At 37.3% G+C, this 25,764-nt stretch overlaps 1 protein-coding gene across 3 annotated transcripts in view; it reads right to left on the bottom strand.

Moving 5' to 3' along the window:
- Positions 1 to 25,764, bottom strand: part of CTNNA3 (catenin alpha 3) — a 1,853,344-nt gene that overhangs the window by 1,541,304 nt on the left and 286,276 nt on the right. The window lies entirely within an intron of this gene.

Raw genomic sequence — 25,764 nt, 5'->3', positions numbered from 1 at the left:
ATAAGATTTAGAATTCATGACTGTCTGTGACAAGTCCTGAAAACTAGTTTCACTATCTCAGATCATAAACTGTACTTGTCTCATGTCATGGAGCAAAAGCAAAATGTCTTCCTCACTTTTTAAAATCACCATGTAAGTAAATTACTCCTTTGACATATGCCTTAAAATTATCTTTTTTTCTCTTAGCAAAGATTAAATGCCTTAACTTTGCCCTACAACAATATAACACTACTTCATATACTTCCATCTCTGAACCTGAAGAATCTACATTACAGCCAAGCATGCTCCAAGAATCTACACTACAACCAAGCATGCTCCAAAGTCAATCTGACATATATTCCCTTTCTCTCGTGAAACACTGTATATCAACTTTCATTTTTATGACTTCCTTTTCTCACATTGTTACCATAGCTCATACATTCTTTATCCTTCACAAACATTTTTTATAATTCCCTGATTTTACCCAATAATAAGATTAAGGCATGTGAGTGCTCTAGACAGGCTAATGACATGGTATTCCTTCATACCAATATTCTTTAAATATTGTACATATTCAACATAGGTTTATATACTTAACACTGTCCAGGAGATAGGCAAAGAATGAAGAAAGCACTTTCCTATGGCTTTGTTTTCATTCTAACTGTTGAATTAGAGCTTTGACTTCCAGATATAGGGCCACTGGTTGGACCTGAACCCAAATGAATTGACGTTATTTCCAGGATATAGTCCATGGGTGTGGAAACCAGTTGTGTAGTTGACTAATACTGGTAATATGTAAAGTGTGCAATGGCAGCACATTGTTTAAATTTGCCAAAGTCTGGCTTGTTTGGTTTAAGAGAATTTTTTAAAAATTAAATAAATTTGCCCAAGTGATTTTTTGTAGTTGACAATCCAGCTTTTCTATCTACCAATCTCGAAAAAAGAGACACACTGCAATTAGTAAAAATTATTTGAGTAGTTGTCAAGACTTATAGAGTATCATTTCAAAAGGAAACAGCATAAATAGCTTACTTTTTCATTTTATTACTTTTCTATGATAGTAATCTGTTTTAAGATTTTCTTTACATTTATTTATTTATTTTGCTGCCAAGGGTCCTGAGACTCTTCTGGCATTCTTTTTGATTACAGGGAGTAGAAGAAAAAAAAGAATTACAAAAAGGCCATTTATTTTTCCAATACAAATTTCATTATGGAGGTAATATTAATCATAAAAGAAGATACTAACCAAAAAAGGAGAACAAAGAGAAACGAAAATATATTGTGTCCAGGTTAGAAGGTCTCTGATAAAAGACAATTCTAAATCTCCCAATACTATACAGTAAATTACTAAGGTGATAATGTTCTGTCATGTGAATATCTATTCCTATTGTACTTTATATAATTTGTGAGTTGGTGATGTGTGAAGCTGGTGTTGAAAGCAAGATCAGTGAGTAATTTAGATTAAACGTGCTGAATTTACAGAATTTACACCACTTGGATACTAAAAATTATCAGGCATTCTGTCTCACTAAAAGTTACTGGGAAAAAAGGCAAGTTCTTCCTAGAACAGCAATTCTCAAGCTATGGTCTAGAAACAAGCACTTTCCTGAACATTTGGCCTGGTAGGATAGAATGCACACACTGTAGAGAGAACTATCCCAAGAGGACATTGAGAGAACACTGATATATTAGATTATTTCTCTTTTTCAGTAAGTCTTCAGAGTAGAACATTTGGAGTGCCACTAACCATGAAAATTGTATTCCAAGATCTTAGAAGGATATCCCAAGTACCTGTCTTATGCCCCTATCAGCAATGTATCCCAAACTCCCCATTCCTGACCTACTTAGCTTATAGTCTATGAAAAGGAACCACAGTAAGATAAAGAAAAGTGAAAAATTGTCAATGTTCAATATACAACCTATATTTTTCAGATTTATTTATATGACCACACTTAGGACAATCTCACTATTTGCAGTTTTCTGAATCACCAAAAAGAAATAAATAGGGAAGAAAAGGTTATACAAAATGACCACAGAAGAATCACAATTACTTCAAAATTTACCAGAGAAAGAAATCATAAGACATAAAGAAATCATAAAATCTCTATTCCTCTTTGAGCTCTATTTAATGTAAGTCTTTCCTAGTCAATTAGCCTCCAGGCTTTTATATCATTAATCTAATATTTATATCATTGGCCATTCTGTCTGAAAAACATCATGTATGTTTCATTAAACATCCAGCAACACAAACAACATGATGCGTAAGGAGATGGACAGTCCTAGAAAGAGAAGCTCTGACTAACCTTTCATTATTTTTTCACATAAGAAATATGACTTGACAGAAGAAATCTAGATGGCCATCAATCAATTCCAGAAAAGAAATGATTTTGTTTTTAATCACAGCTACCTATGTTTGCATTAGCCAAATTCCTCATTATATTTGCAGTCACCAGTTTTGTAGATACAAAAGGAAGTTATTGCAATATGTTGGTAGTAGCAGCTTCCTCACGTCTGAATCTCAGCTCTGGATCTCAGTTTCATGATATCCCTTCTGGTTTCCACTGCCCCAGCCATTCTAGCAGGTGTTATAAGCACCTAATTCTCTCTGTTCCCTCAATTCCAAGTGAAGATACCTAGAGTGGTTGCTATTTCCTGCACTGAACTCATTGACAGATGCCTTCTCTGACTCTCCTCCACAGCAGGAGATGGTGTAAGTCAACATTCAGGTAATTAATATCCTCAATTAACACACACTTTCAAACACCTTACCATCTTTGTCTTGCCTGCGAAAAACAGTCACAGTTATCTGAATATGTAAGTGTGTTTTTCATTTAAGAAACATTTAACAAGCAAGACAAGGAAAGGGCCTGGGAAAATGGCACCACAAATTTGTATACTCTCTTCAAAAAGGGATAGAAAGAAGCAGAAAGTTTGGTGTCTGATACAAAATCCCAGGGCAAGACTCTGATTGGCTCAGCTTGAATCCGGCTCTGACATGCATCCCTGGACCAATCTAATGTGACTAGAATGAAGCTCACATAATATAAAGGTGGCTGCTAGAAACCACTCCTCTAACGATCAGTAAAGGGAAGATGTGGTGCTCTGAGAAGGTGAGATAAACAGATATTCTAGCAGATTTTTATTATACCCATGTTCAAATCCTAGCTTTGCTAACTGCCAGCTGTTGACCTAGGGACTGTTATGGAATCTCACTAACACACAGATTTCTTTTCCATCAAAAGAAAATAATTTTTAAAATTTACATCATAAGATTTCTGCAAGGATTTTTTTTTTTCTTTTTTTCTCTTTTGAGATGGAGACTTGCTCTGTCACCCAGGCTGGAATGCAGTTGCATGACCTCAGCTCACCGCAACCTCTATCTCCCAGGTTCAAGCAATTCTTCTGCGTCACCCTCCAGGAGTAGCTGGGATTACAGGTGTGTACCACCATACCCGGCTAACTTTTGTATGTTCAGTAGAGACAGGGTTTAACCATGTCGGCCAGGCTGGTCTCAAACTCCTAACCTCAGCTGATCTGCCCGCGTCGACCTCCCAAAGTACTGGGATTATAGGCGTGAGCCACCACACCCGACCTCTGTAAGGATTATTTTACATAATACTAATGAAGCAGTGGGCACGGCATCCAATATATTGTAAGTGCTCAGTAAATCTGAGTAGTTTGTTTTTATCATTATCAGGATGCTTCAGCTAAGTGGGAACAATCACTATCAGTTTTCTTGGCAAAAGAAACCAAAATTTACCCTTGATTTCATTTGCTTGATGTCTAGACCCTACACCCAAAGACCATCTAAGAAAACTGACCACACAAACTCATATCAGGTTATCAGCTCAAAAAGGACATTGCCTTTCTAGCTGAACTTAAATGACACAAAGGCAAGATAAAAGGAATCCATGATCATAGTCATGTCCTCTGGAGAAGGGAGCAATGCACATTCATCTCAATACATGTGCTCAATTTAATCTAATACATAAAAGATCTGGTTTTCTGGGAGCCTTTTGTTACCAAACCAGCATCTACAACTATAAATAAGGTTTATTTAAATGATTTATCTTGAATTACCTAATAATTTCAGACAGGGGTTAGTAAATTTTCTCAATAGGCTTTGCAGGCCATATAGTCTCTCTTGCGAATATTCAACTCTTCAATGATGTACAAACACAGTCACAGACAATACATTTTTAAATAAGTATGGCTGCACTGTAATAAAATTTTATTTACAAAAACAAACAGCGATCTGTATTCAGTTGATAGGCTGTTGATTGCCAATTCCTAGTTTAGATACAAAAGTCCTTCCCTTCCTTCCTACCCCCTTGTACCCCTTCTCATGATCCTCAACTATGCTCCTATGAATGCTCTAACCCCATTTCATCCATGTTGCCATCAGATGAATCATTCTAAAATACTGTTGTGTAAGCCATTTTCCAGCTCAAAATCTTTCAAGCGTTTCTATTGCCTATAACAAAACACTGAAACTTGATCCTGTTATTTAAAACATTCTAAAATCTGGCTCCAACTAATTTTCCCATGTTATATTCTTCTTCTTTTACAGAAATCATCCCCTAAACTGATCTATTCATGCTTGCCCTTGGATACTTCTTTCTTAATTCTTTTCCTCATGTTTTCCCCACTATAGCAGCCTTTCGTTCCCCTATCTTCTTCACCAATTCAAATTTTTTATATTCTTCAAGGTCCAGAAACAAAAATAATAACTCCCAGATAAAAACTATCTTGATCCCTTTAGTCTGCAGCGATTATCTTTCCTGTGACTTTTCAAATAAAAGCTATTGTCATATCACTCCTGCAGCCCTTGTCACATACTATTTACTTATGCAACTTGTGTTGGTTGTGTTGCTGCTGCTGACATCATTTTATTGGAACAGGAGACAGACCTGTATGCTTCTTGAAAGTAGTGACTGAGTATTAGACCTCTTTGAAGAGCCCAGCAGACCTTTTGGAGTGCTTTGTACTACACTGAATATACAGTTCATTAAAGCTAAAGGACAAAAAGATATCCATGTATCCCTTTTTGTAGTAAGTGCCTTTCAGCAATTTGTGGGCCTTTTAACAAAAAGGGGTTTGAAATGATTGATTCTGTAAAGAAAAAGGATACTTTGTAGCCAAGAAAGAACTCAGGGAATGAATATTCAGGATGTATAAAATTCTGGACGTTTGTTTTTCTTTTACCTAAAATCTTCTACATTGACCATTTCTTATCATCCCCTTCACAACTGTAGGTAAGAAGAATACAAAAAAGAAAGTACAGATCATTTAGTATTCTTCCTTCTTAGAAGCTTCGGGGGAGAAAACTTTGATGGGGAAGAAACAGTAACAAATGCCTAAAAGATTTTTAATGCTTTATGAATGCAATTGCCTGTGTTTTTGCTGTCTCTCATAACCATAGATGGGTAATTGAGAATTAGTGTTGCTTCTGTCAAGTGCCATGGAAGCATTTTAGTTTCAAGCTGGAAAGATTCAGTGACATTTTACATCATTTTAAATAATAAAGCCTTATGCATGTTGTGTCATTATAAGCAGTAACTTTTGATATCTGAAAAATGCTGCATTCTATTTATAAAAGGATCCTGTTTTTACATAGAACTTTATTTTTTTAAAGTAATTCTATTACTCTCATTCTCCAGTCTAACAACAAAACCATTTTCAGCCTTAATTGCCCAACTCAAAATACCAGCTATAATACTCTCATGCAATACAAAGATGATTTCAAAGCTGTCCTCCCCAAGTATTTCACAGTAAGACAGTTTGTATATTCTGGATTATAGACGAGGAAAGGAAAGGAAAATAGAGGAAAATGATGAGGCTAGAATCAATTTTCCTAGTAAAGTTTTATCAATTTATGATGCCTGCTGTTCAAAGGAAAAAATCCAAAACAAGCAAATAAATAATAGAGGTTTCAAGTAAAGAGCACATTTCAAAAAGGGTGCACAGCCTTCAGGGAAAGATGTACCATAAAACAATTATCCTTGATAATACTGTATGCCCTTGTCCCCAGCTATGGTTATAACTCACATGGAGGTCAAATTAGCACCCAGGGGAGAGAACTACTGCCTATCAGAAAAATGAACAACAAGAAAATAAAACAGAGAGGAAACTGTAGAATGTTCATTTATTTGGAGAAGGTGAAAGCCTCTGTACTGCAAATACACAAAAAATTAACAATAACTACATGAAAATCAAACATTTACTTATTTTCCCCCACACCGAAAGACACTGACATTTACCTTGTCAACTGAGAACAATTCCTCTCCTCCCAAAGTCGTATTTTTGTTTCAATTTGTATAGTATTTTCACTTATATGGTTTAACTCTATAAAATTCATGCAGGTATGTTTTCTACCTGTCAGGTTACTTTTTATTTACCATTGTAATTTGTAATTGCATATATGCTTCCAAAGAAGAATCAAAACTTATTTTGGAGTTAATTGTACACAATTATAAAATGTTCTTTGGATCTAAAGACATACTAATATGCACCACAATTTGTTTCTGCCAAAAAAAAAAAAATTTCTCTTCTCATCTGTACAATGCTATTTTTTCTAATTATATGTGATCCTTTATTAATGGTATCTCATAGGGGAAATATGCCCAGATTCCTTTCTAAAATGTAAGCAATCTAAATATGTTCAAAGTTGTGCCACAAAATAATAAAGTAGAGTTGGAAAACAATACAAGTTTTTTTGTGAGATAAACCCAGCAATAGCTTTCTATTTTCAGTCAAATAATCAAATATAACAATGAAGTATGAATACTGTGGTATAATCAATTGTTTTCTTCTCTTCCTACTTAATCATAACTGTTCTACTACAGAAAAGTTTAGGTGCTACCATTGCTTTTAGGATAATCAGATATGCAGAGCCAAAAACTGAGACATATTTTTCTCCCTAGGAAGAATTTCCGTGTTGGCTGTACATTCATGTGTGAACAAAGCCAAAGAAGATGGCAAGAGTAAAATATGGGTTTGCTATATCCAAAGCGGGACAAAATGAGCTTCCGGGGAAATGAGGGTAGAGAAATATCACAAACTATGAGATGTCAAATGGTGTTTGAAAATCTAAATATTATCTGTTGGTAGCCAACACATGCCTATAAAATTGTTTCTTACATATGACAAACAGTTGTTTGTCTTTCTGAATTTGTACCACTTTCCCACTGATTCTTTATCATAACTTAATATCAGACTCTAATGGTGAAGATCACAATTAAGGTAGTAATCAATAGATGCTCCCTAAATTTCAATGTGGAGTAATGCGGGAGCAGACAGAAAACCAAAAGACACACTGAACAAAAAGAAAAATGTTGCTGGGCACAGTGGCGTACATCTACAGTCCCAGTGGCTAGGGAGGCTAAAGTGGGAGGATTGCATGAGCCCAGGAGTTCAAGACTGCAGTGAACTATGATCACACCACTGCACTTCAGCCTGGGAGACAGAGTGAGATCTCCTCTCAAAAAAAAAAGAAAAAGAAAATTGTTGAACTGGAACCAAATCTCATAGTAACAAAGTTTCACATTTTAAAATTTCAGAGGGAAAAACTACTTTAATCACTAAAAATCTATAGTCTGAGCATGGCTAGTTAAGTTTTTGACTACACATTATTGTCTTGGTAAACCAAATATTGACAGAATCTTCCAGCTTTTTTCGTGCCCAATAACCACACTAAATTTGAAATATTATGGTATTAGCCCTACATGAGTTTGGATGATCTTAGCCCTTCACAATTTTCCCTACTTTTAGACTTCGTTTTCTAATAGACTTTCATGCCATTCAAATATTGCTTTTTTAAAAAAAAAATCCTTTGTTATCTATCCCCATGCATCATTTCACACACCCTTTACACCTAAAATGGTAACCATCTGATTCCCATTTATTGAACAACATACTTGCATTCTAAATACTCATTTAATCTAACATCTTAGAGAACATGTGTTTAAAAACATAGGTTCTACGGTTGACTCTCTAGGTTTAACTCATGACTCTGCGACTAGCGTGACTGCAAGTTTCTTTCTTTTTTTTTTTTTTTTTTTTTTTTTTTTTTTTGAGATGGGGCCTCATTCTGTCACTTAGGCTGGAGCACAGTGGTGCAATCATGGCTCACTGCAGCCTCGACCTCCTGGGCTCAGGTGATCCTCCCACCTCAGCCTCCTGAGTATCTGAGACTACAGGTGTGCCCCACCATGCCTGGCTAATTTTTGTATTTTTTGTAGAGACTGGGTCTTACCATGTTGCCCAGGCTGCTCTCAAATTCCTAGGCTCAAGCAATCTGCCAGCCTCAGCCTCCCAAAGTGCTAAGATTATAGGAGTGAGCCACTGTGCCTAGTGTCCAGCTTTCTTTTTTTTTAAACTTTAAGTTCAGGGGTTCACACGTGGGTTTGTTATTAATACATTGGTAAACTTGTGTCATGGGAGTTTGTTGTACAGATTATTTCACCACCCAGGTATTCTGCCTAGTACCCTCTAGTTGTTTTTCCTGATCCTCTCCCTCCTCCCACCTGCCACCTTCTGGTAGGCTCCAGTGTGTGCTGTTCCCCACTATGTTAATAAAGTAGGGAACAGGCCAGTCGTGGTGGTGTATGCCTGTAGTCCCAGCTACTCAGGAGGCTGAGCGGGGAGGATTGCTTCAGCCCAGGAGTCTGAGGCCAGCTTGAGCAGCATAGCAAGACCTTGTTCCTTTAAAAAAAAAAAAAAAAAGAAGAGAGAGAGAGAGAAAGGAAAAGTAAAGAAGAAATATACTTTAAAAGTTTTTTTAAAAAATGTAGTGTATGCACCGCCATTGTAGACATGTGACCATGTGACTACATATATTCAGCCAAAAAGCATTAGTATAGAAGTCTTTAAAAAGCTGAACAAATCTTATGTAGCATGGTCTGCCCCTCCAGGGTACAGAGTTGTAGCTTGGAGGCACTCAGGCTCCCTCCCATCTGTGTACAGGCCTTCTAACTAGTTCTCATCAAAAGAACATGTGAATGGAAGTGATATATGCCATTTTCTGCTGGTACTATTAAGAAGCAGATAGGGATTTTTCTCTTTACCCTTTTACTGGTTAGAGGCAGATGATACAGAAGTCACACAATGAAATCAGCTTTTTATTCCTGGATCCCTGAATTACCAGGTAGATGAAAGCTGCCCAGCAACCAGGAACACACACATTGGCTTGTTAGGTGAGTGAGGAAAAAGTTTTTATTGTGAATACTACCACTGAAATGAGGGGGTTTCTTTGTCACAACAGCAAATGACAGCTTACCTAAAACAACCACTTCTCCTATTTTTATTTTCATTTGTTTTGATGAGAACTTGCATTGGTATAAGGAAGCTTAAGTTCACTGCTTTGAGGCAGATGTGTACATCTTACTGTCTACTGTCAGAGGTAGTTGGGAAATAAGAAAGGGTTGGAAGAGTGTACCTGGGACCAATGCTAATATTTTGAAAATTCTGTGAGCCAAAAACTCTAAGAACAAAAAACAGTCTTTTCTGTTCACTTAAAGCTTTAAAAAGCAGTGCATAAAAAATTTCATGAGGGTTACTGAAAGGAGACATACAGTGTTATTCATTCCATCCAAAATCATTCTGATTTCCTGATTTTTCTCCGTACTTTCAAGTTTCTTTCAAAGTCCTAACACCCTTAAAAATATATTAAATAAAATAATAGAAATGTAAGAATCTCTTATGAAAGACACATAAATCCCTCTAAAGTTGAAATCAATTTAATCCTTTTTGAAGCTGCTTTATTCAACCTCCGAAAAACATATGTATGTTTAAGAAAAGTGGAGTTTTTTTAAGGATGAGTTAATGTCCTTTGCAGGAACATGGATGAAGCTGGAAACCATCATTCTCAGAAAACTAACACAAGAAAACAGAAAACCAAACACTGCATGTTCTCACTCATAAGTGGGAGTTAAACAATGAGAACACATGGACACAGGGAGGGGAACATCATACACCGGGGCCTGTCAGAGGGTGGGAGGCTAGGGGAGGGATAGCATTAGGAGAAATACCTAATGTACATGATGGGTTGATGGGTGCAGCAAACCACCATGGCACGTGTATACCTATGTAATAAACCTGCACGTTCTGCACATGTACCCCAGAACTAAAAGTACAATAAAAAAGAAAAAAAAAAAAACAAAGAAAAGTGGGTTTTTTAATTTATAATTTTAATTTTTGTGGGTACACAGTAGGTGTATATATTTATGGGGTACATAAGATGTTTTGATACAGGCATGTAATGCATTATAATCACATCATGTAAAATAGGGCATCCATCCCCTCAAATATATATCCTTTGTGTTACAAACAATCCAATTACACTCTTTTAGTTATTTTAAAATGTACAACTAAATTATTATTAACTATAATCACCCTGTTGTGGTATCAAATTCATTCTTTCTAACCAATTTTTTGGACCTATTAATCATTCTCACCTCCCCTACCACCCTACTACTATCCTTCCTAACCTTGGTAACCGTTCTCTTGCTCTCTATCTTCATGAGTTCAGTTGTTTCGATTTTTAGATCTCACAAATAAGTGAGAACATGTGATGTTTGTCTTTCTGTGCCTGGTTTATTTCACTTAACATAATGACCTCCAGTCCTAACCATGTTGTTGCAAATGACAGGATCTCATTCTTTTTTATGGCTGAATAGTACTCCATTGCATATAAGTACCACATTTTCTTTATCCATTCATCTGTTGATGGACACTTAGGTTGCTTCCAAATCTTAGCTATTGTAAACAGTGCTGCAATAAAAATAAAAGTACAGATATCTCTTCAACATACTGATTTCCTACAAAAGTTCTTTTTAAAATCAGTTTCTCAAAGTCAATCCAGCCTTTCAGGTAAATACGTATCTGAGTTTTTTTTTTTTTTTTTTTTTTTTTTAAGGCACATTATATAGCTGATAGATCACTTGGATCTTGTCTAGACATACAGACTACCTTAAACAAGTGATGTTTACTTATGAAACAGACTAGAATTTGTGTTATTTGCCAAGTTTGCAACACACACACACACACACACACACACACACACCCCAGTGAGACTATAATTGTGACCCAATTCTGTGTTACTTTAACACAGAATTCCTCAACCCCAGCACTATTTACTTTTTGGGGCCAGAAAAAAGTTTTGGTTAAGATTTTTTGTCTTTTTCTTTTCTTTGAAATAGGGTCTTGCTCTGTTGCCCAGACTGGAGTCCAGTGGCATGGTCACGGCTCACTGCAGCCTTGACCTCCCAGGATAAAATGATCTTCACACCTCAACCTCCTGAGTAGCTGAGACTACAGGCATGTGCCACCACACCCAGCTAATTTTTCTTTTTCTTTGTTTTTTTTGTTTTGTTTTTCTTTTTTTTTTGGTATTTTTTTTGTAGAGACCTGGTTTCACCATGTCGGCCAGGCTATTCTCAAAGCCCTGGGGCTCAAGTGAGCTTCCTGCCTCAGTCTCTCAAAGGTGGGGGCAGATTATTGGTGTGAGTCACTGCACCTGGCTAAGACTTTTTATCTTAACAAGTAATTCTGTGTTGTGGGGGTTATCTTTTGCATTGCAAGATGTTTTCACATCCCTGGCCTCTACACGCTACATACCAGCAGCACTCACCTCCCCTTTTCAACACAATATAACAACCAAAAATGCGTCCGAAGATTGTCAATATCCCCTCTAGGGTAACACTGCCCCTAGTTGAAAACCACTGCACCAGCAAAAAGTTTCCATTTCTCTTGGAATATCAGAACATGAGGATGTACTAAGCTTACAAAGCAAGCATCTATTATGAAGCTAAATCCGAATTTCAATGGCTTAAACTTCTGCTGAAGCAGTGGTGCTAGACTATCGTCTGCAGCTTTTACTTTGTGGATTCAGTAATTCCTTCCCAATCACAAGTTCCTCTTTCGAAAATTTCGTTACAAGAACATTTAATTCTGTTTAACTCTTCAGAAACTGGGGGGAAAAAAAAAAAAAAAAACACTGAATTCCCCTAGTAACAGTTGCAAATCCTTCTTTTTGAGGATAGTAAGAAAAAGAGAAAACAGGTTTGGTACAAGAGGGGCAAAGTGAAAGTTAAATCAGGAGTGGATGTTTTTAGACACACCTGCATCTTGCCAAAGATGAGACCATGTAAATTTTGGCCTTAATTATGTATGCTTTTGTCTCTGTGAAAAAGAAGGCATTTTAGTCAGTGAAATATTTGTTATGTAACTATTAAGGGCCAGAAACTGTTCTAGGGTCTTTCTGCAAAAAGAATGAGAATGTTTCCTACAACTACAAAACAATAATCAACTATAAGATACACAGATCAATGATGGAAACCATTGCTCTTTAGTCTCCCACAAACTCTTTGCTAAAACAAAGTAGCAAAATTGTGTCTTTCTTAAATCAAATCGTACCAAAAATTATAACCTCACAGTGAGAATACTTTCTAAAATCATCACAAAACTTGATTCAATGATTATTTAGTTATTTACTAGTTGCTAGGCAATGTGGCAAATGTGTGAGTTTCACTGCATAGATTCACAAACTTTTGAGAGAGGTTTGATTTACAGCAGCCTACACTCCAGCCATATTAAAGCATTCATACTTTCTGGACTTGCACCTCTATTTCATATCTCTGTGCTTTTACCCAGAGATATGAATACTAATCACTCCATACATAGAATTATATTTCCCCTCTTATCTGTTCTATCTTAGATAAAAATTCGGCTGGACTATTTTCCAAGATAACAGGTCACAAGATACCACTGGTAAGACAAGAGACAGTGAAAGAAACTGGCCAAAACTAGCTGGAACCAAAATGGCAATGAAAGTCATCTCCAGTTACCTTCACTGCTCATTATATGCTAATTATTATGCATTAGCAAGCTAAAAAACACTCCCTCCAGTGCCATGACAAATGTCACAGCAATGCCCAAAAGTTAACCCTATATGGTCTGGATAGGGGAGTTCTGGGAGTTTGTTCTGGGAGCTCCCTGCTCCTTTCCCAGAAAACACACACATAATCCACCCCTTAGTAAGCATATATAATCAAGAAATAACCACAATTATAACCAGTGAGAAGCCTGGGGTTGGGGGGATGGGGTGCTCTGCCTATGGAGTAGCCTTCCTTTTATTCCTTTGTTCTTCCAATAAACTTGCTTTCATTTCTCTCTGTTGGCTCACTCTTGAATTCTTTCCTGCACAAAGCCAAGGACCCACTTGGCCTTCTGGGTTGAGCCCCAGTTCTGGGGTTCACCTTGCAACATCTCCACCTTCAAAATGTAAAGCCCTTCATGACCCTTTCCCCAAATGGAGTTGATCACGTTCCCCCTTTGACCTTTCTCCATAGCTGTATGTTTACTGAATTATCACTACGTAAGGCAATCACTTGCTCATATGTTTCTCTCTCCTCCTACACCTAGTCTCATGAATACTTGAACCCTATCTTTAAATGTTGTAACCTTGTAATACAGATCAACAAATTAATGTTGGATGCATGACAAAATGAATGAACAATATATGAAGTGAAGACTATTACTATACGATGAAATGCTTAACTATTATAATCTGGCTAAGATCATCCTTTTCTTTAATATCCAGATAAAATGTCTCAAGCCCTCATCATACATGCTTTCCAGGATTTTTAAGGATTCCCAGGAGCCTTACATAATCTCAGGACACCTCTCACGGAATTCTCACTCACTGTTTTCTATAGTTGCTATGCTTTTCATACAGGCTCTTGCTATATATATCCACCACACCTCCTCTACTATTCTCCAGACTTGACTAACAAAAATCCATAACATTTGTACTAAAAATTAGTGATAACAGAGAAATACACAACACAGAATATGAAACTAATAATATTTGATGTCAGATATCCATGTTCAGCCTATTACTTTATTATGCAGAGCAATTAGCTATCACTTCCCATCTAAGACTAGAGTCTAAATATACATGTGCATAACTTAAGAGGCTCATTAAATTATACTGTAAATACAGTGGGCCCTACATATTCACAGATTCTGAATTCATAGTCTGAACCAACTGCAGATCAAAAACATTGGAAAAAATAAAAAATAACAATGCAACAATTAAAAATAATGCAAATTCTAAGTGGATGTAGCAACTATTTACATAGCATTTACATTTTATAGGTATAATAAGTAATCTAGAGATGATTTAAACTGTATATGGGAGGATGTGTATAGGCTATGTGAAATTAAATACTTCAAACTTAAATCTATTGGAACTTTATATTATTCTGAGCTTTGAGAGGAATGCAGCTATGTAGCCTGAGTCACATGGCATATGCAGCTGCAACTTCTGCCTTTTTTTTCCCATAAATATTAATAATTAGGAGGACCACATGGCAACAGAGATAAGATTTCCTCAGATCTTTATCCTTCCTCGTGGAGTAATAAAGTAATCTTCCTTGGAATATAGCAATCTATAACCAATCAAATCACTGTAGTTGGTTTTATATGGAAAATGCTTTAACTCTGCCAAAACTTCTCTGTCTTTGTCTATACGCTTCCAGTACATGAAAATACTATATCATTTTATATAAAGGACTTGAGCATCCATAATTTTGGTATCCATGGGGGGTCCTGAATACCAGAATGTGACTGTATTTTGAGATAAGGCCTTTAAAAAGGTAATTACGTTAAAATGAGACCATTAGGATGGACCTTAATCCAATATGACTGCTGTGCTTATAAGAAGAGAAAATTTGAACACACAGAGTCACCAGGAATGTGTGTACACAGAGGAAAAACCACGTGAGGATACAGCTAAAAAGTGACTATCTGCAAGCTAAGGCTTTGGAAGAAACCAAACTTGTTGACTCCTTTATCTTAGACTTCTAGCCTCCAGAACTGTGAAGATAAAACTTTCTCCTTTCAAGCCACCCAGTCTGAGTTGTTTTACTATGACCATCTAGCATACTAATACACCTCCCTTAAGAAAAGGCAAAAGACTTTAACAGATTCTTCACTAAAAAAAGATCTATGGAAGGCAAATAAGCACATGAAAAGGTTCTTAACATAATCATTAGGGAAGTACAAATTAAAACCACAATGAGATACCACTAAATTCTTGTAACAGTAGCTAAAATTAAAAACATTTTTAAAAAAATCTTACTACAAAATGCCTGTGAGGATACAGAGCAACTGAAACTCTTACTCATTGTTGCTGGGAATGCAAAAAGGTACAGCCACTCTGAAAAACATTTTGGCAATTTCTTATAAAGTTAATTATATGCTACCATGTGACCTAGAAATCCTACTCCTGGATATTTACCCAAGTAAAATGAAAATTTACATGCATGTAAAAATCAGTACATGATTATTTATGGCAACTTTTTTCATCATAATCAAAAATTGCAAACAAATATCCTTCAGCTAATGAATAAAGAAGCAAATTGTGATACAGCCATATATTAGACTATTCAGCTATAAAAATAAACTACTGATACACATAACAACTGGATGAATCCTAAATGCATTATGCTAAGTGAAAGAAGCCATACACAAAGAGCTACATATTACATGATTCCATTTATATAACAATCTGAAAAAAGGCAAAACTACAGGGAGAACAAACAAAGCAATCATTGCCAGATATCAGGAAGAGGAGTTAAGCACAAGGGACAGAAGTGAATTTTGTGAGTAGTAGAACTATTCTATATTTTTATTGTGGTGGTAGATACACAATTGTATGCATTTTCAAAACTCATAGACCTGTATAATACAAAGAGTTAATTTTGCTGTATGCAAATTATACCTCAAAAAAAAATCTGTCATAAAAAAATTCCCACCTATGGCTTCCACCCTCAACACAGCATACCTAGGAAGAAGGCAGGGAAGATGATGTGTTTAAAATGCCAAATTACCAAAGACTATATCCCTGTAGTACTTCAGTGAATATAAATAATTTAAATTAAAAAGCATGGATATATAGAGGTATTTAATTTTTAAGGTTCCAGTCAAAAACAACAAATAACGTTAACTTCTAATATTAGAAATAGTCACTTATCTGAAACTCTTAATTTCAAAGATTTCTGTAACGTTGATTATTCATTATCATGACTTTATATTTGTTATCATGAGTTATTGAATGGTGAAAGTTCAGTAAATACAGATGAAAGCAATGAATAAAAGCTTTCATTGGATTTTCAAAGATCAGAAGAAGTTTGGATTTGACCTGAATGGAGGTAAGAAATCACTATCGTTTCTTTAGAATGGGGTGAACATGACAAAATATTATGTTAGGAAAATTAGTCTAGTAGTCATATATGAGATTGAGTTGAAGAAAAATATTAAAGCAAAGATACAGAAGATAGCTGCAGTGATGAAGAGGGCTGGGGCCAGGATGATGGCCAGAGGATTGTAATCATTATATTCAAAATGTGTATCTTTTCCATGTTTAACTGAATACCCAGAAATGATGTCACATTTGCTACACAAAGTTCATTTGAAATTGAGGCTCAGGTGGCAACTTGGCCTATAAAATTTAAACCCTCGAGTGCACTTGCTCACCCACAGTGCAGCCTGAGTCACCCCTACCCTTCCTATGCAGAAACCATGGTACAGCACAGCCCTCTCTGCTCCATGCCTAGGCAGATCGCCAGGCGCTAAAACACCTGCTCACCTGACTTGACAGCCTGAGCCATCCCATTAGTCCTGTGCAAAAATCCAGCCATCAGGGGGCACTCTATGCTGGTTCAGCAGCCAGAGATACCCACTCTTCTTATGCAGAGAGAGTGGTGCAGTGCATCCCTCTCCACCCCACTCCCAGACAGATCTCCAGGCAGTCGGAGCACCCACTCATCCAGCCTGAGCTACCCCACCCTTTCTGCACAAAGATCATGGAGCAGCAAGGCCCTTTCCAATCCATACCCAGGCATATCTCCAGGCATTGAAGCACTTGCTTGCCTGGAACAGCAGCCTGAGCTGCCCCACCCTTCCTGCAAAGAGACAGTAGTGCATCTGAGCCTTCTTTGCACCATGCCAATTAAACTTCAGATCTCCAGGTGTCTGGAGAACCCACTCACCCAGATCACCAGCCTGAGCCACCCCACCCTTCCTGTGCATAGATTGTAGTATAGTGGGGCCCTCTGTACTCCATACCCATGCATATCTCCAGGCATTCAAAGCACTTGCTCACACAGAGTTACAGCCTGAGCCACCCCACCCTCCGGTGCAGACATCCAGGTACCGGGGAGCGCCTCTCCACTCCACCCTCAAGCAGATCTCTAGGCATTCAGAGTACCTGCTCACCTACTCAGCATCCTGAACCACCTCACCCTTGCTGCGCAGAGATTTTGATGAAGTAAGGTCCTCTCTGTCCCATGCCCAGCGATACCTCCAGGCAGTCAGAACGCCCGTTAACCTGATTTAACAGGCTGAGCTGCCGATCCTTCCTGTGCACAGACTGTGTGGTGTAGCAGGGCCCTTTACACTCCACACCCAAGCAGATCTCAAGGAATCTAGAACACTCACTTTCCTGGACTAAGTGTTTAGGCTGTTCCCTCTCTCCCTGTGCAGACAACTTGGATCCAAGGAGGTTTCCATCTCCACACCTAGGCACACCTCTCGGTGGATGCTCACTACATTCTCCCTCAGTCCAGATGCTTGTACCTGCTATCAGGAAATCTGTAGGTGGGCTCGCCCAGTATGGCCCCACCCATCTTGCTCCCACCCCACCCTCCAGGCAAAGCAGGGAGCTCAGACCACTGTGCACTCCATGAATTAGCCCACTGTCTGAAGCAACAGAGAGCTTCTCCCACTAAACAATGATCAAGTATATACCCAGCTGCATTGACCATAAACAGCTTGTAGGTCAAACTGCACAGCCCAATATAAAACCTGCACAGCCCAATATAAAACTTACCAATAGGCCGGGCGCGGTGGCTCAAGCCTGTAATCCCAGCACTTTGGGAGGCCGAGACGGGCGGATCACGAGGTCAGGAGATCGAGACCATCCTGGCTAACACAGTGAAACCCCGTCTCTACTAAAAACACAAAAAACTAGCCGGGCGAGGTGGCGGGCGCCTGTAGTCCCCGCTACTCGGGAGGCTGAGGCAGGAGAATGGCGTAAACCCGGGAGGCGGAGCTTGCAGTGAGCTGAGATCCGGCCACTGCACTCCAGCCCGGGTGACAGAGCAAGACTCCGTCTCAAAAAAAAAAAAAAAAAAAAAAAAACTTACCAATAAAGTGCAGACCTATAGTGCATACTGCTATAACAGAAAAGTCAAAAAACTACCCCTCATTCTCCACAGTCACACTTCCTAGGAAGCGGGGAAAGGGAAAGGGAGAGAAAACAATATTACAAGGAAAGAAAGCAAAGAAAATATCCTACCTGCAAGAAAATAATTACAAAAATTAGAAGGGCCAGTGACTACAGATGAGAAGGAACCAGCTAAAGAATTCTGGCACCATGAAAAACCTGGATGAAGCAACACCACTAAAAGATCCCACTAGCTCTCCAGCAATGATACCTAACCAAAGTGGAAACATAGAAGTTACAGATAAAAAATTCAAAGCACAAATTGCAAATAAGCTCAATGAGATGGAAGACAAAGTTGAAATCAACACAAAGAAACTGCTAAAGCAATGCAGGACATGAGGAAAGAGATAAACATCTTAAAAATAAATCAGTCAGAGCTTCTGGAATTGAAAACTCACTCAAGGAATTTCAAAATACAGTTGAAAACTTTATCAGTTGCCAAGATCAACATGAAGAAAGAATTTCAGAGCTTTAAGATGGGTCTTTTTGAATTAACTCAATCAAACAAAAATACGAAAAAACTGTTTTTAAAAGGAACTAAGTCATTGAGAATTAGGGAATTATGTAAAGGGACCAAAACTATGAATTATTAACATTTCTGTGAGAGGAGAAAAAGTAAACAACCTGGAAAGCATATTTGAGAGAATAATTCAAGAATATTTGCCTAATCATACTAGAGAGCTAGACATCTCTAGCAAGATAAATAGTCTGCTGAGAATTCAAGGTCAATGTTATAAAAAAAAATCTTAAGGGCAGCTAGGAAAAAACATCAGATCACATAAAGGGGAATCCCATCAGGCTAACAGTAGACTTCTTCAGAAAACTTATAAGCCAGGAGAAATTGGGAGCCTATTTTCAGCATTCTAAAAAGAAATTCCAAGCAAGAATTTCATATCCCACTAAATTAATCTTCAAAAGTGAAAGAAAAAATAAAATATTGTCCAGACAAGCAAGCACTAAGGGAATTTATTACCATTAGAGGAGCCTTACAAGAGATCCTTAAGGGAGTCCTAAACATGGAAATGAAAGAACAATAACTGCTACCACAAAACACACTTAAATAAATAGCCCACAGAACCCATAAAGCAACCAAACAATAGAAACTACAAAACAACCAGGTAACAACTTTGATAGGCTCAATACCTCATATATCAATATTAACCTTGAATATAAACAGTCTAAACACCCCCACTTAAAAGGCACAAATTGGCAAGTTGGATTGAAAAAAAAAAACAAGACCTATCGCTCACACACACATAATGACACCCATAGGCTAAAAGTAATGAGTTGGGAAAACATCTAACATGTAAACAGAAAACAAAAAAAGGACAGGAATTACTATTCTTTTATCAAATAAAGCAATCTTTAAACCAACTATAGTAAAAGAGGACAAAAAAGGGTATTACATAATGATAAAAGGTTCAATTTAACAAGACTTAAATATCCTAAATATACACAGACTCAACATTAGAGCACCTAGATGTATAAAACAAGTACTTCTAAACCTACCAAAAGACTAAACCACCTAATACTAGTGAGGGACTTCAACATCGCACTGACAAATTTAGGCAGATCATTGAGGCACAAACTAAGAAATTCTGGACTTGGGATTGACACTTGACCAGGTGGACTTAATATACGTCTACAGGATATTCTACTCGACAACCACAGAATATATAATACATTCTTCTCATCTGTACATGGAACATACTCTGAGATTGACCACATTCTCAGCAATAAATCAAGTCTCAGTAAGTCCAAAAAAATGAAAATCATACCAACCATACTCTCAGGGCACAGTGGAATAAAAATAGAAATTAATACCAAGAAGACCACTCCAAACCACACAAGTACATTAAAATTAAACAGTTTGCTTCTAAATGACTTTTGGGTAAACAACAAAATTAAGGCAGAAATCAAAACATTATTTAATAAAAACAGACACAACATCCAAAATTTTGGGGATGTGGCAAAAGCAGTGTTAGTTTATAACACTAAATGCCTACATCAGGAATTTAGAGAGATCTTAAATTAACAATCTAACATCGCATCTAGAGGAACTGGAAAAACAGGAACAAACTAACTCCAAACCTAGCAGAAGGAAAGAAATAACCAAAATCAAAGCAGAACTAAATGAAATTGAGACCCCAAAATACATATAAAGGATCAGTGAAACCAAAAGTTGGTTCTTTGCAAGGATAAACAAGATCAATAGACCACTAGCTAGATTAACAAAGAACAAAAGAAAGAACATCCAAATAAGTGCAATCCAAAATGACAAAGATGACATTACTACCAATCCCACAGAAATAGAAAAGATCCTCAGAGACTATTATGAACACCTCAATGCACACAAACAAGAAAATCTAAAGGAAATGGATAAATTTCTGGAAACAACCTCCCAAGATTGAATCAAGAAGAGATTGAAACCCTGGACAGACCAATAACAAGTTTTAAAATTGAACCAGGAATACAAAGCCCACCAACCAAAAAAAAAAAAAAAAAAAGCCCTGGACTTTTCTTGTCCAGATGAATTTACAGTCAAATTCTGCCAGATGTACAAAGAAGAGTTTATAGCAATCCTACCAAAACTATATTAAAAAATTGAAGAGAAGGGATGGGACTCCTTTCTAACTCATGCTACAAAAGTAGCATCAGCCTGATACCAAAACCTGGCAAAGACACAAAAAATAAGAAAACTACAGGCCAATATCCCTGATGAACACAGATGCAAAAATCCTCAACACAATTGCTGGGAACAGGTCCCAAGCCTGGCCATAAACAGGCCATGAGAAACTGGCCATAAACAAAATCTCGGCAGCACTGTGACATGCTCTTAATGGATATGATGCCCACGCTGGAGGTTGGTGGTTTACTGGAATGAGGGCAAGGAACACCGGGCCCACCCAGAGCGGAAAACCGCTCAAGGTGTTCCTAAACCACAAACAATAGCATGAGCAATCTGTGCCTTAAGGACAATGTTCCTGCTGCAGATAACAAGTCAGACCCTGTCCCTTTATTTCCCGTAAGGAATGCTTTTAGCTAATCTATAACCTATAGAAACAATGCTTATCACTGGCTTATTGTCAATAAATAGGTGGGTCAAACTCTGTTTGAGGCTTTCATTTCTGAAGGCTGTTAGCCCCCTGATCCCACTTTGCACTCTATTTCTGTGTCTTTGTCTTAATTCCTCTAGCACCACTGGGCTGGGATCTCCACGATCAAGCTGGTCTCAGCAACAAAACTAGCAAACCACATCCAGTAGCACATCAAAAAGTTAATTCGCCATAATCATGTAAGCTTTATTCTAGGGATGCAAGGTTGGTTCAACATGCACAAAAAAATAAAACTAGGCCTAGTTTGTTAAGAGTTTTTTAACATGAAGAGATGTTAGATTTTATTGAAAGGTTTTTCTGTATCCATCAAGATGATCATATGGTTTTGGTTTTAATTCTGTTTATGTGGTGAATCACATTTTTTGTGTGTGTATATGTTGAACGAAAAGACCTCAAAATAGTAAGAGCCATCTATGATAAACCCACAGCCAACATCATACTGAATGAGCAAAAGCTAGAAGCACTCCCCTGGAGAGCTGGAACAAGACAAAGATGTCCACTCTCACTACTCATCTTTAACATAGTACTGGAAGTTCTAGCTGGAACAATGAGGCAAGAGAAAGAAATAAAAGCCATCACATAGGAAAAAAAGAATTCAAATGATCTCTCTTCACTGACAATGTGATTCTATACCTAGAAAACCCTAAAGAATCTATCTAAAGGCTCCTGGAACAGATAAACAACTTCAGTAAAGTGTCAGGATACAAAATCAGTGTATAAAAATCAGTAGCAGTTCTATATAACAATAACGTTCAAGCTGAGAATCAAATCAAGAATGCAATCACATTTACAATTGCCCCACCCCACCAAAAGAAAAATTAAAAACGTAGGTATACATCTAACCAAGGAGGTGAAAGAAAGATCTCTACAAGGAGAACTACAAAACACTACTCAAAGAAATCAGACACAACACAAACAAATGGGAAAACATTCCAAGCTCATGGATAGGAAGAAATCAATATTATTGAAATGTCCATACTGCCCAAAGCAATCGACAGATTCAACAATATTCCTATCAAACTACCAATGACATTTTTCACAGGATTAGAAAAAGAGTATTCTAAAATTCAAATGGAACCAAAAAAGAGTTTGAAGTGCCAAAGCAATCCTAAGCAAAAAGAATAAAGTCAGAGGCATCCCATTACCCACCTTCAAACTATACTCTAAGGCTACAGTATCCAAAAGGGCATGGTATTAGTACAAAAACAGACACATAGACCAATGGAACAGAATATAGAGCCCAGAATCAAAGCAGCACACCTACATCCATTTGACAAAGTTTACAAAAGCAAGCAATGGGGAAAGGACTCCCTATTCAATAAATAGTGCTGGGACAGCTGACTAGTCATATGCAGAAGAATGAAACCAGACACTTCTCTTTAACCACATACAAAAATTAACTCAAAATTAATTAAATATTTAAATGTAAGACCTCAAACTATAGGATTCCCTAGGAAACACCATTCTGGACATTGGCTTTGGGAAATAATTTATCACAAAATCCTCAAAACCTATTACTAAAACAAAAAAGTGAGAAGTGGGATCTAATTATACGGAAGAGCTTCTGCAAAGGAAACTATCAACAGAGCAGACAGACAATCTATAAAATGGGAGAAAATATTCACAAGCTAGGCATCTGACAAAGGTCTAATATCTAGAATTTAAAAGAAACTTAAACAATTAGATAAGCAACTAAATAACCCCATTAAAAAGAGAGCAAAGGACATGAACTTCTCAAAAGAAGACATACAGGTGGCCAACAAATATATGAAACAATGCTCCACATCACTATTCATAAAATAATGCAAAATAAAACCACAATGGGATACCACCTCACACCATTCAGAATGGCTATGATTAAAATGTCAAAAAAACAACAGATGCTGGCAAGGCTATGGAGAAAAAGGGGATGCTTATATATTGTTGGTGGGAATGTAAATTAGTTCAACCACTGTGGAAAGGAGTTTGGAGATTCCTCAAAGAACTTAAAACAGGACTATCATTTGGCCCAGCAATTCCATTACTGAGTAATGGAATTATCAAAAGAAAATAAATCATTCTACCAAAAAGACACATGCACTCATATGTTCATCACAGCACCATTCACAATAGCAAAGACATGGAATCAACGTAGGTGCCCATCAATGGTGGACTGGATAAAGAAGACACGGTACATAAAGGCCACGGAATACTATGCAGCCATAAAAAAGACTGAAGTCGTGTCCTCTGCAGCAACATGGTTGCAGCTGGAGGTCATTATCTTAGTAACACAGAAACAGAAAACCAAATACCACATGTTCTCATTTATAAGTGGGAGCTAAACATTGGATACTCATGGGCATAAGGATAGCAACATGCTTTCTTGGGGACTAGTAGAGGTGGGGATGTTGGGAACTACTAGAGGTTAGAGGAAGAAGAGGAGTAAGGGCTGAAAAACTACCTATTGTGTACTATGCCCACTACCTCGGTCACGGGATGAATCTTAGCCCAAACATTAGCAACTTGCAATAAAACCATGTACATATACAAACCTGCACATGTACCCCTTGAATCTAAAATTAAAACAGAAAGAAAGATTTAAAAAAAAAAAAAAAAAAAACTCCCTAGTGACTATGTTGACCCATTTAAGATCACAGCAAGAGCAGCAGTGCTCAAGTCAGGTGGTGATAACACAGTGGAAGTTAGACCCAGTGATGATAGAAATTAATCCCAATTTTATTTTCTCATCCTTGGCTTTTTGTTTTCTTCTAGTAACAAGTGTTAATCTCCCCTTTGAACAGGAGTATGTGGCTTCACTACAGCACTTTTAGTCAGAGACAGAGGCAGATGGCACACCTAGCCAAAGCACAGGAAACATAAAAGGCCTCAGCTTTGGTCTGATTCCACTCAGAAAAGCTTTCCTTCAAATAAGTCAACTAGAAGTCTCTTCCTTTTAAAGCCAACAGTGATCATCTGATAGGAAACACTTCTTTGTTGGTTTTCCTTTGTTTCAGGGAAATTCATATTTTCCCTACAGGGATATAAATAATGCCATATCTTCTGCTATTTAAAATTCCTAATCAGAAGCCTTTTATATTATAAAGCTGTTAAAAAGCAACCGAAACCTAAGGGAATTTTAAAAAGTAAGTTATTGGTGACACAGATGTTACAACTTAAGCTATGAAGTCAAAAGTGTTGATTGATAAGGCACAGAAGGAGTCTTCTTCACACTCATTCACCTGTTCCATTTTTGAGACTGCCCATGCCCTGGGAACAAGAATCTACTTTAGCCAGAAATACATAGGCTGGCTGAATGAAGCTGAAGTTCACCTCCAAAATTAAGGTCTTTTTGTATATGTCACTTCATATCTGATAAACAGACCACTTACCTGGATTCTGATCGTCACCATCTTCCTTTACTATATGGGTTCATGACCCTCCACCCTTTACCCAGTACTCAGTTCCAGTGGATCTTCCAGTTCTTGATAGTCTAGATATTTAACCACTACTTTTGCTTCACTGTGTATTCCTAATTCCTGTATTTTTGCTTCATTTCTTACCTGTGACTTCCACATCTAGTATTTGTATATACATTCAGTTTCTGCTTCCCTACCATACTTTGATAGGTCCCCAAGTTTAAACTCTATGTACCTCAGTTTTCTCATTCATAGAATGACAAAAACAGTAAGATTATTGTAAAAGTAGTTTGAGGATTACATGAAATAATAAGTAAAGTGATTAGCATAACCTGAGGTAGAGAAACTGCCAAATAATTGCTAGTTGCACTCAAGCATATTTATGCCTGAATAAGAGCTTTGTCCTCTGATTTTGTTCTACGTTCGTAGAAATAGATAATAGCCATTTCCTACCTTAAGAGAAATTCCTTTCTTTTATGTATGAAGAATTATTGAGTCTCTTCTTACCTTTCCCTTCTGAGCGTTAAGTAAATTCATTTTGTTTCTAATGAATCATGTTTTCTCACCCTTTAGTCATTTTACTACTTTCTTCCAAGTTCTCTAATCTTATTTCAGTTATAGAAAAAAAATACAAATTTCCAGTAATATTGATACCAATCCAAAAAGTATTTAACTAAACCTATCATCTCAAATGATTACCTGGCACCCCTAGCGATGATGTAGCCCCACCAATGTCCCAGGCAATACTGCCCATTCTGTCCAACGCTTCAGAGGAACCAAGATGCTACTGACTGCACTAAGCAGCGAAGAGCTGCTCCAGCACTTGGATCCAGGAGGAAACAGCAACACCAAAAAAGCCTACAGAAGTGTCAGTTTTCTGTGCATAGTTCAGTTAACAGCTAGATAACACCAATCATCCAAGGCATAACTGTTATAGGTTTTGACAGTAAGACATCCCCTTTGGCAAAAAAATGTCTTTTCCACT

The sequence above is a fragment of the Chlorocebus sabaeus genome, chromosome 9, assembly GCF_047675955.1.
Source record: "Chlorocebus sabaeus isolate Y175 chromosome 9, mChlSab1.0.hap1, whole genome shotgun sequence".
Taxonomy (NCBI): Eukaryota; Metazoa; Chordata; class Mammalia; order Primates; family Cercopithecidae; genus Chlorocebus; species Chlorocebus sabaeus.
Note: the sequence above shows the minus strand (reverse complement) of the source record. Positions and strands in the feature narration are given on the sequence as shown.